Raw genomic sequence first — 13,088 nt, 5'->3', positions numbered from 1 at the left:
TATCCAAATTTAGTCTATCTTGCCAAAAGTGTTGTCAACGTGTACAGCATGAATCTAAATGCTAACAGATGAATCATTAATAATAACTTTAAGTGAAAATTACTACCAAGAAATTTCTAATAATGATGCTTAAATTTGTTTCCTCTGGTAGATTAAAGCATATTGATAAAAAGAACAGAGAGGAAAACCTAGTGCATACCATCAAAAAATCATAACACTTTAAAATTATTTTTATTTCCCCCTTTTTCCCCTAGAATTTAAAGAGGTATATGATGGATTTGATCATCAACTTTCATTTGAGAGAGTAATGCAAGAGAAAAAGAACACAGTACTCCAAGAAGCCATAGCTTCTGGCAGATGTTGCAAGAATGAGTTAGATCATTGACCTTTTTTTCTGGGGCATTGTGTCAATTTTGAGTGGAGTTTCCAATTGCACAATAGCATCTGGACAGTTTTGACATCTTTATTACACTCTGTGAGTTCTTAAAATGCTACCACTTTGTTTTAAAGATGATTTGTTTCAAAATTAAAATAATTATTTAACTGCCAAGAGTAATTAATCCCATGACTGAATTCCAATAAAATTCTCTTCCCAGATCTGGCTTCCTAACGAATATTCATAATCAGAATACCCATTGTTTAATCAAAATCAGGATTTGATTAATGATATTAACACTCAGATCCATTTCTTTGAAGACCTAATTTTGTTTCTTGTATTTGCTTTGCACTCAATTACTGTGGTTTAAATAGTCTGTTTAACATGACCACTTTCAAACAAGATCATAAATTCTCATAAAAGCAGCCTAAGGAATTCATAATCATAGCTCTTGGCCGCCACCTAAAGGTTTCTTTTTTATTTTATTTTACATAAGACCTACTGTGCATTCCTTTAATAATAAAATTGTTGCCTGTATCATCACATATTTCTACATAAGTGTAAAGAGATCTATTTCAGCATGTTTGTTCACTTTTGCGTATTTGCATTAGAAGCCTATATTATTATATCTGCTTCTCAATCTATTCGGTACAGAAAAGTAATTTAAATTAGATCCCCTAGGTGGTCTGAAATATTTCCATTCCTTCAAAAAATATAATTTATTTCTGTTTTTATTGTGTACCACCTCCATTCCTAGGCCCATCTTGAAAATGGAAAAATACTTAAGTCATGGTATCTGGCTTCAAGAAGCATGCACCACTTATGAATGTAAGAAACCAACATCTTTTTTGTCATAATCTATATTAAAATTATCATTAATTGGATGCCATGGAGTAAATCTAGAAGCCTGAACAAAGATAAATGTATCTCATTTCCAACTTTACAAGGTAAATTCAATTAAACTCATGTTTATTGAACCATTACTGAATGTAATGTATATGCTAAACTCTGCAAATTCCATAGAGAACATTCATGACAGGTGTAATCTCTTAATTGTGCTTGAGGGTAAATGGGATACAGAATTAATAATTCCCAGCTTTGTATCTCCATATCCATAACCTCACTCCTTTTATTCTCCTCTGAAGAAACACTTGATTGAATCAGGCCAAACATTTCTAACACCCTACTTGTATTATGAAAAAGTCATGTTTGGAGAAGGGAATCAATGCAATCTATAATATCACAGTGAGAAATCAGTTATGAACTCTACAAACTTCTCATCTCAAAATCCATATTGATAGAACATCTATGAATCACCTCAATTTTTCTTAAAGATGCAGAAAAGTTTATTAGCATACTCACCTGCCATTATAAATTCCAAGCATTTAGCTCTTGATTTATTTATAGGCCACTATTCACTTATTTATTATTTCAAAAAATATTTATTACACACCTACTATGTGCCAGGTATTTGCCATTATCAATGTTTAATAAAACAGACTGGTATTTGCCATCATGGGGCTTGTGAGGGAAACAAAATAAATAAGTAAACAAAATGCATTATGATACAAACTACAAAAGAACTTAAACACACTGTACTGTAATAAAGAATAATGGTGAGGAAAGACAGACCTGCATTAGGTAGCGTAATCAAGAAAGGCCTCTTGGACGGGGCAATACTCAAACTGACACCTGAGGAACAAGGAGCCAGCTCTGCCAAGAATATAGAGAAAAGGCATAAGGAAGTGTCTATACAAAGGCCAAAACACTTAGTGAGGGCCAAAGGATCTAGAGCAGAGTGAGCAAAGGGGAGTTTCGTGAGATGTGGAGAAGTAAGACGAAAGTCCATCATTCAGGATGGTGAAGGAGAAGCTAAGGACTTTAGTTCTATTTGAAATAGAATGGAAAGTCACAGTAACAGACTGGAAAAGGAACTGATTTGATCTGATGGCTGCATGGAGAAGGGATTGGGGGCAGCCAAGAGAAATGGGAGAAAGAAGCCTATTGAGGAAACGTAGGTGGGAGAAATGATGTGACATGGACAAGGCTGGTGGCAGTGGAGTCAGAGAAGTGAATATATCTGAAAGGAATTCTGGAACAAAATTCAGTAGGACTTGGTGGTAGATTAGATGACTCCTTTGGTTCTTGTGTGCTTCCCAGCTTATTAGCATTTGCTGATATGAATATAACTCTGAAATGTTGATACAGTTTATTAGATTTAGAGTGCCATATTAGATTTTATGTCACACCTAAGCTTTTATTTTTGTAAAAAAAAATAAGAAAAATCTTAATAAAATGAATTATTTGCATGTCAATAAGGAAACACTTATTATCTAGCACCTTCTACAAATGAGGCAATCTACAAAAAATAATTTTATACATAATGGAAGTTCGTCTACTAAATCACCAAAGCTTATTTAATTTTAACCACTTAGAAGAAATTTTTTTTCTCAAATTGTTAAATATTTTCCTGATCTCTTAAACAGAATATATTTAATATCAGTTAAGCTTTTCAAAAAGTCGGACTTACTATGATGAAAAAATAGTTGCTGGACCTCTGTACTAGAATGGTGCCCTTAAAAAGAGTGAGATATAAAAGTGGGTTTCCTATACTCTGAAAAACTACTCTGCTTTGAAATAATTGAATTTTTGTTGTTGCCTCAGTTCTACTTCTCATTGTGCCAGATTGTAGTCATTCACTTCTGACGCATTCTAACGTGATGTTTTTCCTTTGTTGTAAGGTGGGAACCTTACTATCAGACTTTCATGCAAGTTAATAGCATGTAAACCAAGTAAAGTATAAACTTTTGTATTCTATTTTGATTGCACAGAGGCTTTTTTTACATGCTGCTTTCTCAAGTATATTTTAGGTCATTGAAGTTGCTTGATCAGCAAAGTTCAGGGAAATGTCTTCTACTAGCATTTATTTCCCACATATTTCATGAGGTTCCTTGAAAATGGAATTCCCATCACCATATACATTATCATGTCAAGTTTCTACAAAGAATCCTTCCTTATGACACAAGTTCAACTACATCATTATAAATGTTGCTTTTTCTTTTGATGCCTAACATAAAAGCATATAAAATTTGATCATAAAACTAGACTTAAAAAAAAAACAGATTTCTTGATTGTGACTATAATGTAATCTCTTTCCTTTTTTTTTTTCCATTTTGACATGTGTGGAAACTAAAATCAAATGTCCACAAAACTCCAATCAACAACACTACTTTCAAAGTGTCTCTTGACAAGTAACATGTGCATATTACAAACCCAAAGGCATGTCTGAAGTGATTCTTCTGGAGACTTACATTCCTCAAAGCTCTCTCTCTCCTCAAAGTATCACCACTTTGTTTCAGAGAAGAAAATGTGTAAATGTGTAATGGAAATGTGTAAATGATTAAAGCATCTGTATAAACAAAGAACATTCTTAACACGCATAAGAATTATTTTGAGGACTTCTCGAAAAACCAGACACCAGATGCCTAAATCTGATCTGCCAAATGAGAATCCTTGAGAGAGAGGTCCAGACATTGGCATTTAAAACAATTAGTAACCAGCTTATTGATATATGTGGTCCTTAGTAAAATCCTTAGATAACAGTGTCATAGACTCCAGATAACCAATTCTAAATGATTTGCCATTTCAAATTTGTGGCAGTTTGTATTTTCCAAAGATGACTATGGCAATACATACCGTCTTATGTGCTCTTCCTATAAAGTGACATGGACATCTCTTTGCCAAAAAATGGGGTTTATGTTCCCTCTTCTTGAATCTGGGCAGACTTTTGACCACAATGGATGTGATGTTATGTGACTTCCAAGACCAACTCATAAAATGCAAAACAGCTTCTGCGTGGTTCTCTCGAGACACTTGCCCTTGGAATCCAGCCACCATGCTGTGAGAAAGCCAAGCAGCCACATGAAAAGGCCACGTGTAGGTCTTTCAGCCATAGCTCCTGCTGAAGGCCCTGTCGACAGCCAGCCATCAGCCAGCAGAGTTGTGAGTGAGTTTTCAGATGATTCTAGCCCCCAGTTTTTGTGCCACCCCAGTAGAGCAAAAACAACCTCTCTCCTTTAGCCCTGGCAAAATTGCAGATTTATGAATAAAATTAATGTTGTCACTATTCTAAGCCACTATTCTTTACATTTTTTTTTTAATGCAGCAACAGATAACCAGAAAAAATCCCAAATAGTTCTGTGACTTCTTTGGATAAGATGTAAAGCCCCAGATAAGCCTTTATGCATTCCAGTTTGCATTTAAGGATATCTAATTCTATCCAGCTAGATCCATCCCTGAATCATTGCTAGGTCCTGCTGTAGTTTATTGCCTAGATCTGTGGTTCTCAGCCAGAAGTGATTTTGCCTGCTAGGGGACACTTGGCAATGTCTGGAGACATTTAATGGTAGGCCCAATTTGTGAGGGGGCGGGGGGGAGGAGGTTGGAAAGAAATGCAATTGGCATCTAGTGGGTAGAAGCTAGGGATGATAGTCAACAGCCTACAATGTACATCACCGCCCCACTCCCCAACAATAGTTACCAAACCTAAATAGTGCAAAGGTTGAGAAACTCAGACCTAGATCTGCTTCAGCAGTGGGGTATTCCATTCTTACCCATGATTCTCTTCATCATCATATAAATCTGATGTTCTCAATCATGAGAAAATGGTGCGTGTGTTGAGGGCAGGAGGAGTACAATGAGTTAGAATATCAGGATTTTCAACCTATACAAGTGAGCCTGTGATGTTCAACTCTGGAAACAAATTAGAATAATTTGCCAAATTTTTACTTTTTGTTTTGAAATACTAACTCTGTTTAAATACCAGCTCAATCCCCAACTCTAAGGATTCTAGTCCAAAAAATACTCAATGCCAGTAGTTTTTAAAAGTACTTTAGGTGATTCTAATATGCAGCTAAGCATGAGAACCAGAGACACTGGCCCTTTTACCTGGAGACTGTGACTCTTAACTTGGAGAGAAATGTTTGTAGAGTCTAGAGAGTAAAATTAGAAAATTCCAATAGGTGATTCTGTTGGTACCCCTCTGCCCCTTCCTCCACTGAAAACCTTTGGCCACCATGCATACCTGAACTTAGCCTGCCAGGTTCAGCAAGAAAAAGGACCTATGCCAGACTCTCATTTCATTCTTCTGCACTTATCTGGAAGGGAAGCAAACCCTAAGGCTTCATTAATTCTTGTTAAGTCAGTAAACAGCACCATTTAGTAAATGCTGAACAGCCAATTCAGATTGAATGGGCTCGGTCTGCTATGTACCTCTCCACTGATAAAATCAGTTCTGTTTACTGGATTTTCCATTAATTCCCTAAGGTGTATATAAAGACATCAGTCAATATTCTTAGAATTTTACTACTGGAGTGTCAAGCTAAATCAAATAATTTACATCAAATCAAAAATAATATGTATGATTTACATAGTTCAAGATGATAACTAAAGTTCTTGATAAGTTTTGAACTTGCCTTGCTACCCCACCCCCCAAAAAACAACCAGTTACGTAAATACATTGCCATCTGCCTCAGATGCTAAGCAGATGAAAGTCTGCTAATTAAAAAAAAAATGACTTGGGTGGAGGAGGGAAAAATGTGAAATAGCCTATTATTATAATAATTACCTTGGCAAAAATGTGTTATTTCATCATGGACAATAAGCTTTTCTGAACATGTTATTATTACATTACATTTGTGGTAAAAAGAAAAAATCAAAATTATGTTTTTCTTTTCAAAATCTATTTGTTGAAGGAAAACACCAATTTATTAATTCAATTTCTCAATTATTGCATTGTAACTTTTCTGTTTTTTTCTGTTTCCTTATTAAAGCCAAAACCAGAGTCTTTAATGCCATACGTATGATCCTTATCTATAAAACAAAAAGCTGAATGTCTCTAACAGCTTCAAGTAATAATTATACAGTGTGCCTATATCTGGTAGAAGATGGTCATGATTAAAAGCATTTCCCTCTTAGTTAGATCGCCTAGGTTTATTTTTTTTATTTATTTTTTTTATTTTTTTTATTTTTTTTTTCAACGTTTATTTATTTTTTGGGACAGAGAGAGACAGAGCATGAACGGGGGAGGGGCAGAGAGAGAGGGAAACACAGAATTGGAAACAGGCTCCAGGCTCTGAGCCATCAGCCCAGAGCCCGACGCGGGGCTCGAACTCACGGACCGCGAGATCGTGACCTGGCTGAAGTCGGACGCTCAACCGACTGCGCCACCCAGGCGCCCCTAGATCGCCTAGGTTTAAATGCTAACTCCACCATTTACAAAGTGATCTTGGACATTATTTTAGCTCTTGTGACTAAGTTTCCTCTTCTCCAAAATGTAATAATAAAAGTATTGAGGTAATAACTGCCTTTGAAGATTAAAAGATAAAATGAATAGAAAGTGTTTAGCATAGTCCCTGGCACATAAGATGCACTAAATGAATGAGAATCAAATTTAACTGTGAAATATAACTAATGCTGGTTTATGTTACTTATTCATTGAGCAATTTTGATTAAATCACATTACCCTTCTACTACCCAATTTTTCATTCATATTACAAAAGGCTTAATTCCTAAAATTCAATTCAACAATTACCCAGTGTGCCAGGTTCCTTCTAGCTCTTTATGTCTAAGAATCTGGCCTCTAAAGCAGATCTTTACCTATTTTCCCTATATCAGAGTGTCAAACTTACACAAATATGTTTTATTTTGTCTGTTATTTTAATGATTGTACTGCAAATTCTGTTTCTATAGCTTCCATTTCTTATATCAAGTATGCCTTGAAATACAGGGGTGTTTGAATTTCCCTATCAAGTGTTATATATAATACTAATTTCCTCTTAGACTGAAATCTGAAATGTCAATTCCTACCCCCAGGAAGGCTGACAACAGATAAACTGTCCTACAGACATGGCTTATGTTGTGATACAAAAGTTTCCATATTGATTTTATAAAAATATGAATATGGCAGCATATGTAAAGATTCTTTGAGAAATGCAGAAGTTCCTGTCAGGTTATTCTGTCCTCTTTCATCCTCTTCTCATGTCAGTATCTCAAAAGATGTCTCCAACTTGTTCATGTAGTGCAGTTTGGCTTCTAACTCACCCTTCATAGAGGATGCTCTCCCTGACAACAGCAGTGATCTCCTGGGTTCCAATCAAGTAGGGCATTTGAAGCCCTTATGAGAATTGACTTTTCTATAGCATTTGACCTTCTAATCACTGCTTCCTTTTAGAAATGTTGCAGCTTTTCTTGGTTTCTATCAATGAATCTCTACTATCTTTGTTTTCCTGCCTCACTGACCACCTTGTCTCAGCCTTCAGGTGCTGTTTCCCAGACTCCTCTTCTTGGCCATAAACTGTAATCCTTCTAAATATTTCCCCAAAGAATGCCCATGACTTCATATATCACCTAGAATATTTTTACTTTCAAATCTATAATAACAGTATATACTTCTTTTTTAAGCTTCAAACCTATATTCCCAACTTCCTCCTGGATATCTCCATCTGAAATTCCTACAGGCCATTTCTAAATTATCTTCCCCAGTATATCTTAGTTTTCCTCTTATATTCCTTAACTAATCACAAAATTTATCATAAATATCTCTTTTTTAACCTCCTAAATATCTCCCAAATCTATTACCTCCTCTCCATCACCAAATATCACTTTCTTGGCCCAGGTCCTTTGCACATGTCACCTAATCCTGCTCCATTCTCATCCTCTGACATTCACTCCCCACACTAACCAGAGTGATAAATCCAACATGCCAGTCTAACCAAACCATCTGCCTGCTTAGAACTTTGCAATGACTCCCCATCATCTTAGGAGAAAGCCTAAGCTCCTTGGCCAATGGGCTGTTCCATGGTCTATTTCTACACACCTCTCTAGTCTCATTATTGGCTACTTCCTCCCACCATCAAACTGGAACCCACTACAAAACTTAATAGCTCTGGGCCCTTGCACATTCTGTTCCATCCACTTCATTACTCCAGTATCCATTCCTCATTCTTCAAAACCCTGCCCAGACTTCTCTCATGTAAAGCCATTCCCAATTCTCCGATGGAGTAAACTTTTCACTTCCCTATACTACTCTATATATTTCAAACATATTGCTTTTGTAATCAATATAGGATTATATTGTAGTTATATTTTAATTTTTTAAGTTTATCTATTTACTTTGAGAGAGACGGTGGACAGGAGGGGCAGAGAGAGAGAGAGAGAGACAGACAGGGAGAATCCCAAGCTGATGGCACAGAGCTCAATGTGGGGCTCAAACTCACAACCCTGAGGTCATGATATGAGCTGAAATCAAGAGTTGGAAGTTTATCTGACTGAGCCACCCAGGTGCCCCTGTAGTTATATTTTAAATGACTATCACCCTCAGTGTACCATGAAGTCCTAGGACATAAATACTATGTCTTATTCATTATTATATCCTAGAATTTAGAAGAAAGATAGATGTACACCAGAGCTCTATAGTGTTTCTTGATTTAGTAATAAAGATATATATTGGTTCACTAATGATTTACTCGGTATAAAATGTATAATAATAAAAACCTAAGATAAATATAGTATTAAGGTTAAAATCTTACTTGCGAAAAAAATTTCAGTTTCATTGAGTTAATTGGCATACAAAATTATAACATATTTAAAGTGTACATCATGGTGATCTGATTAGGTATACATTGTGAAAGAATTCCCCCCATCTAGGTAATTAACACATCAATCACCTCACATATTTATCTTTTTGTATGAGAATATTTTTCTACCCCCTTAGCAAATTTCAGTTATACAATACAGAGTTATCAATTATAGTTACCATGTTTTACATTAGACTCTCAGACCTTATCCATTTTTCCAAAGCTCTTACTTTTAATTTGTCCTTAAACTTTTCATTCATACCTGGCTTTTTATCTCTTACCTGCACTGAGGTACCACCTCTAATCTTCCTGACCCTGTTCACTCTACTGCTCTAGGTTCTTTTCCATCTCAGGATGACTGAGCCTTGAGAGAACTTCTTATGTTATGCTGAAAGGGCTTTAGTCACTTACTTAATCTAATATGTCCTACCAAGAAGTTTATCTCTTTGAATCCTTCTTAGTCTTAAGAATCTGGTTCCCTGTCAGCAAAAATTATTTTCCACCTTCCTCAAAACATAAAGATATATGTTTTCCAACATGTCTCTGAATCTTCTGTACTGGGGTCTAAAATAGATAAGAGAAAATGAAGACAGAGTAAGGTTGTTGGACTGATTTTTCAAGCTCTGTTGATCTTCTCAAGTAAAGTCATGTGGCCATTGTGCCTCTAGTTGTTATTTCTCTTCCTTCTTTAGACAGAGATTGTTTGCTATTAGGGTAAAATATTTAAAATAAATCTTTAAGTTCTTCAAACTCTTGTTATCTTTTAACCTTCCTAATAATCTAAGGAGTGTTGACAAATAGTTCTGGGCCTAAAGTCCTACTAAATATTTTAGGCAAATAACAAAACTCGATATTGTTCAGTTGTATGTATACCTTTGCTTGAACATCGCTCCAATAGCATCTTCAGTGTCCATAATGAAGAGTCATACTATTATTTAGTTTCAGGACTTAAAACCATCTGAGAAGTGTCTAATTTCACAAAAATAAATCTGTTTTAATGAGAGAAAAGCTATTATAATTCCAACACACTTCCTGCAGGTCAGGTAAAACTCAGAGACGAAGCATAATGGAAAGTGGTGAGGTCGAGGACACACAACAGGTAACAGGCAATCGCTATTTGGTAAAAGGAATTGTGGAAACATTGCCAGTAATTTTACTCATGCCACATTCCACTGATGATAATGTAGTTCCTGCTGCATTGAGATTAAATGGACATTTGATCCTAAGAAAATAAAGAACCGGAGGCTGAAATGGTCATTTGATCCTAAGAAAATAAAGAAATAGGAGGCTGGGCACTGCCTCCTTTGTCCATGAGTCACTAGTGCAGGGACTGCAAACTCCAATGACTATAGGACCTGGGCATGGAACATACACGAACAAACCCAGCCCAGGTATATGAGAAGCAGTAACATGATCACGTTGCAAAATGATAACTGACTATCATAAACAGAGCAGGAGTGGTGAGGACTGTGGCAAAGTGAAGCGCCTGGCAGCTCCTTCTTAGGTGGTAGCAGATATACAGCTCCAGCTCAGTGCCTTGGAGAAATGTAGGTCCAGTTGTGTTCAATAGTCTGACTGGTCAAGAGAAGCTAAAAGTAAGATTTTTTGAGATCTCCTGGCTTTATAACATTTGGCAAAAAAAAATTTTAAACAATTAAATCACTCTATAGGCAGATAGTATGAGGGCCAAACAAAACATGTGTTCACATTTGATTCTGAAACTGTGTTTCACAGTGAATCAAGAAGATCCAGTGAACTCAAACAAATAATTAGGGGTATATCTGACAGGAAATTGACTTTTTCTAGCAGCAATAAAAACAATAATTAGGCAGAGATGTGAAATGTAAAGGGCAATTTTCATGTTTCTTTTGCTAATCTTGCCAAGATAGTTTATGGCAATCTTAATAAAGCCAATCTCCTTTCCTTTGACCATTTGATTGCCTTTGAAGTTAAACACATTGGATATTTTCCATTTACCTATCCAGTTCCCTCTCTACCCTCTTTGTCTCCCAGGAAACTGGCCAGTGTAGATTGCATTAAAGGGCTACTTTAATTCTGGTTTTCATTGGGTTTGGTCCCTCTGAGGCACGGTCAGGAGTTTGGACAGTAGGAATTGATATCAAGGTCTTTATTTGCCCTTCTTTTGCCCTGCTGGCTTACTAACTGGTTGGTTCCTTTCTTCCAGTCTGGAGGCTTTCTTTTTTTTTTTTTTTTTTTTTATATATATTTTTTTTCAACGTTTTTTTATTTTTGGGATAGAGAGAGACAGAGCATGAACGGGGGAGGGGCAGAGAGAGAGGGAGACACAGAATCGGAAACAGGCTCCAGGCTCTGAGCCATCAGCCCAGAGCCTGACGCGGGGCTCGAACTCACGGACTGCGAGATCGTGACCTGGCTGAAGTCGGACGCTTAACCGACTGCGCCACCCAGGCACCCCTGGAGGCTTTCTTTATACAGTTCCTTCATGCCCTTTGTGTGTGTTCCTTGAAATAACACCTCTTCTTAACCCTATAAGCCAAAGGTGCTAAAAATTCCTCACTGCTATCAGCCCCAGAAGACCACACTATTACTTGTTCCCTTCCATAAAACCTGCCTTTAGGCTTCAATTATCCAGCTTAACTGTGCTTTCCATTTCCTGCTGGGAGCCTCCCTTAAGATGCCATTTCCAAAGACACAATGATTTCCCAGGGTTGGGCTCTTCACTGGGCAAAATTTCTCATCAAGTCCCTTCATTCTTATTCTTCTGGGTCCTTTGGAAAAGCAAAGCTATTCGGCAGGAAGTATCAAGAGCCTCAAGAATGTATCTAATCTTTGACCCAGTAACCTTCACCTTGAATTTTCCTAAGAAAAGAATCTTTAAATATTTAATAATGTAAATAAATATTTATGCAAATATGTTTATTATTAAAATGGTCAAAAACCATAAACGACCTACATCCCATCCTAAGGGTATGCCAGGTATCTTTTGCTTGCCCCACCAGCTTTCCACTCCACTATGTTGTCTGCCATAAGGGGCCAGCCTGCCTGGACCCTGGCTATGGCTCCACTATCCTCTTCTATCCTTCTATCCTAAGGGATAGGCTTCGCCCATGGTATGTCTTATAGGACACCAGAGAAGAGAAAAAGAATGAAGTGGGGGCAATTATTCCTCCTGTCCCTTCTATGCAGATGACCTCAGGCTGGCTGTGACTCTTGAATGGAGGTAACAGAACTTGTCACGTGATATGCACACACTCAATACCTCTGGGGTTTAGTAATGCACCCTTCTTTTACTCTTTGAATCCTAAGGATAGTGATGCATCTCCTCACTGTTTCTAACTCAAGAATACAGCATTATCACTGACACTCTATCCCCATGTTTATAAATAGTCCCTTTATTAACAAATTCTCCTCAAATTATCCAGTTTGAGTAAGCTATCTGTTTCCCTGCCAAGAATCTGGTAGAATCAAGGAGCATATTTAAGTAAACTGAATAACAAACTCACTAGGGAATAATATATAACATAGAAAGATATTCATGAAGAATGCATATTAAAAACAAAAATGGTAGATCCAGTATGAACAAAGCCACATAAAAAAAGCAAATAAAATTCACCATGAAAATGCAATATATTCTTCAAATTTTCTAAAATAAAAACATGCTACTTTTTTAATGAAAAATTTTTTACAGATTACTAAAAATGAAAGATATTGTAGATTATGCCAAGAGAAATTCTGAAAGATTTTGTAGAAGTGGCATTAGAAATGATTCTCAACAATTAAGTTAAGGTCTCTTTCATGTCTTAGAGAAAGGATGGGGAATAGCATAAGATGAACCATAGAAAGGTTTAAGAAAATAATAACAAGTTTAGATTCATATTTCAGAAGGAAAGCTCCTATGGCATTGTGGGGATGAGAAGGCTGGGTGTTCAAGAGAAGGATTAGAAAAGCCTGAACTGAGGCAGCAGTAAAAGCATTAAATAGGAAGGAAAAGATTATGGACATTTCACTAAAGTGAGATTAATATAATTTGTTAACTAATGAAAGACAGGTGTTATGTAGCATACATCTCTGAGAGAGAATAATAATACCTAGGG

General features: G+C 36.4%; 1 long non-coding RNA gene across 2 annotated transcripts; it reads left to right on the top strand.

Annotated features, from left to right (window-relative positions):
- Positions 1-258: 258 nt before the first annotated feature.
- LOC147583217 (uncharacterized) lies at positions 259-3,801 on the top strand. 2 transcript variants are annotated; one of them, XR_015246393.1, is made up of 3 exons: positions 259-475; positions 1,134-1,204; positions 3,615-3,801. It is a non-coding gene; the product is annotated as an uncharacterized LOC147583217 (long non-coding RNA). The 2 variants fall into 2 exon arrangements; XR_015246395.1 differs by having other exon boundaries at positions 1,134-1,323.
- The last annotated feature ends 9,287 nt before the right edge of the window (positions 3,802-13,088 follow it).

This window comes from Puma concolor, chromosome A2 (assembly GCF_028749965.1).
Source record: "Puma concolor isolate L17-30 chromosome A2, mPumCon1.1.hap2, whole genome shotgun sequence".
In the NCBI taxonomy this organism is placed as follows: domain Eukaryota; kingdom Metazoa; phylum Chordata; class Mammalia; order Carnivora; family Felidae; genus Puma; species Puma concolor.
Note: the sequence above shows the minus strand (reverse complement) of the source record. Positions and strands in the feature narration are given on the sequence as shown.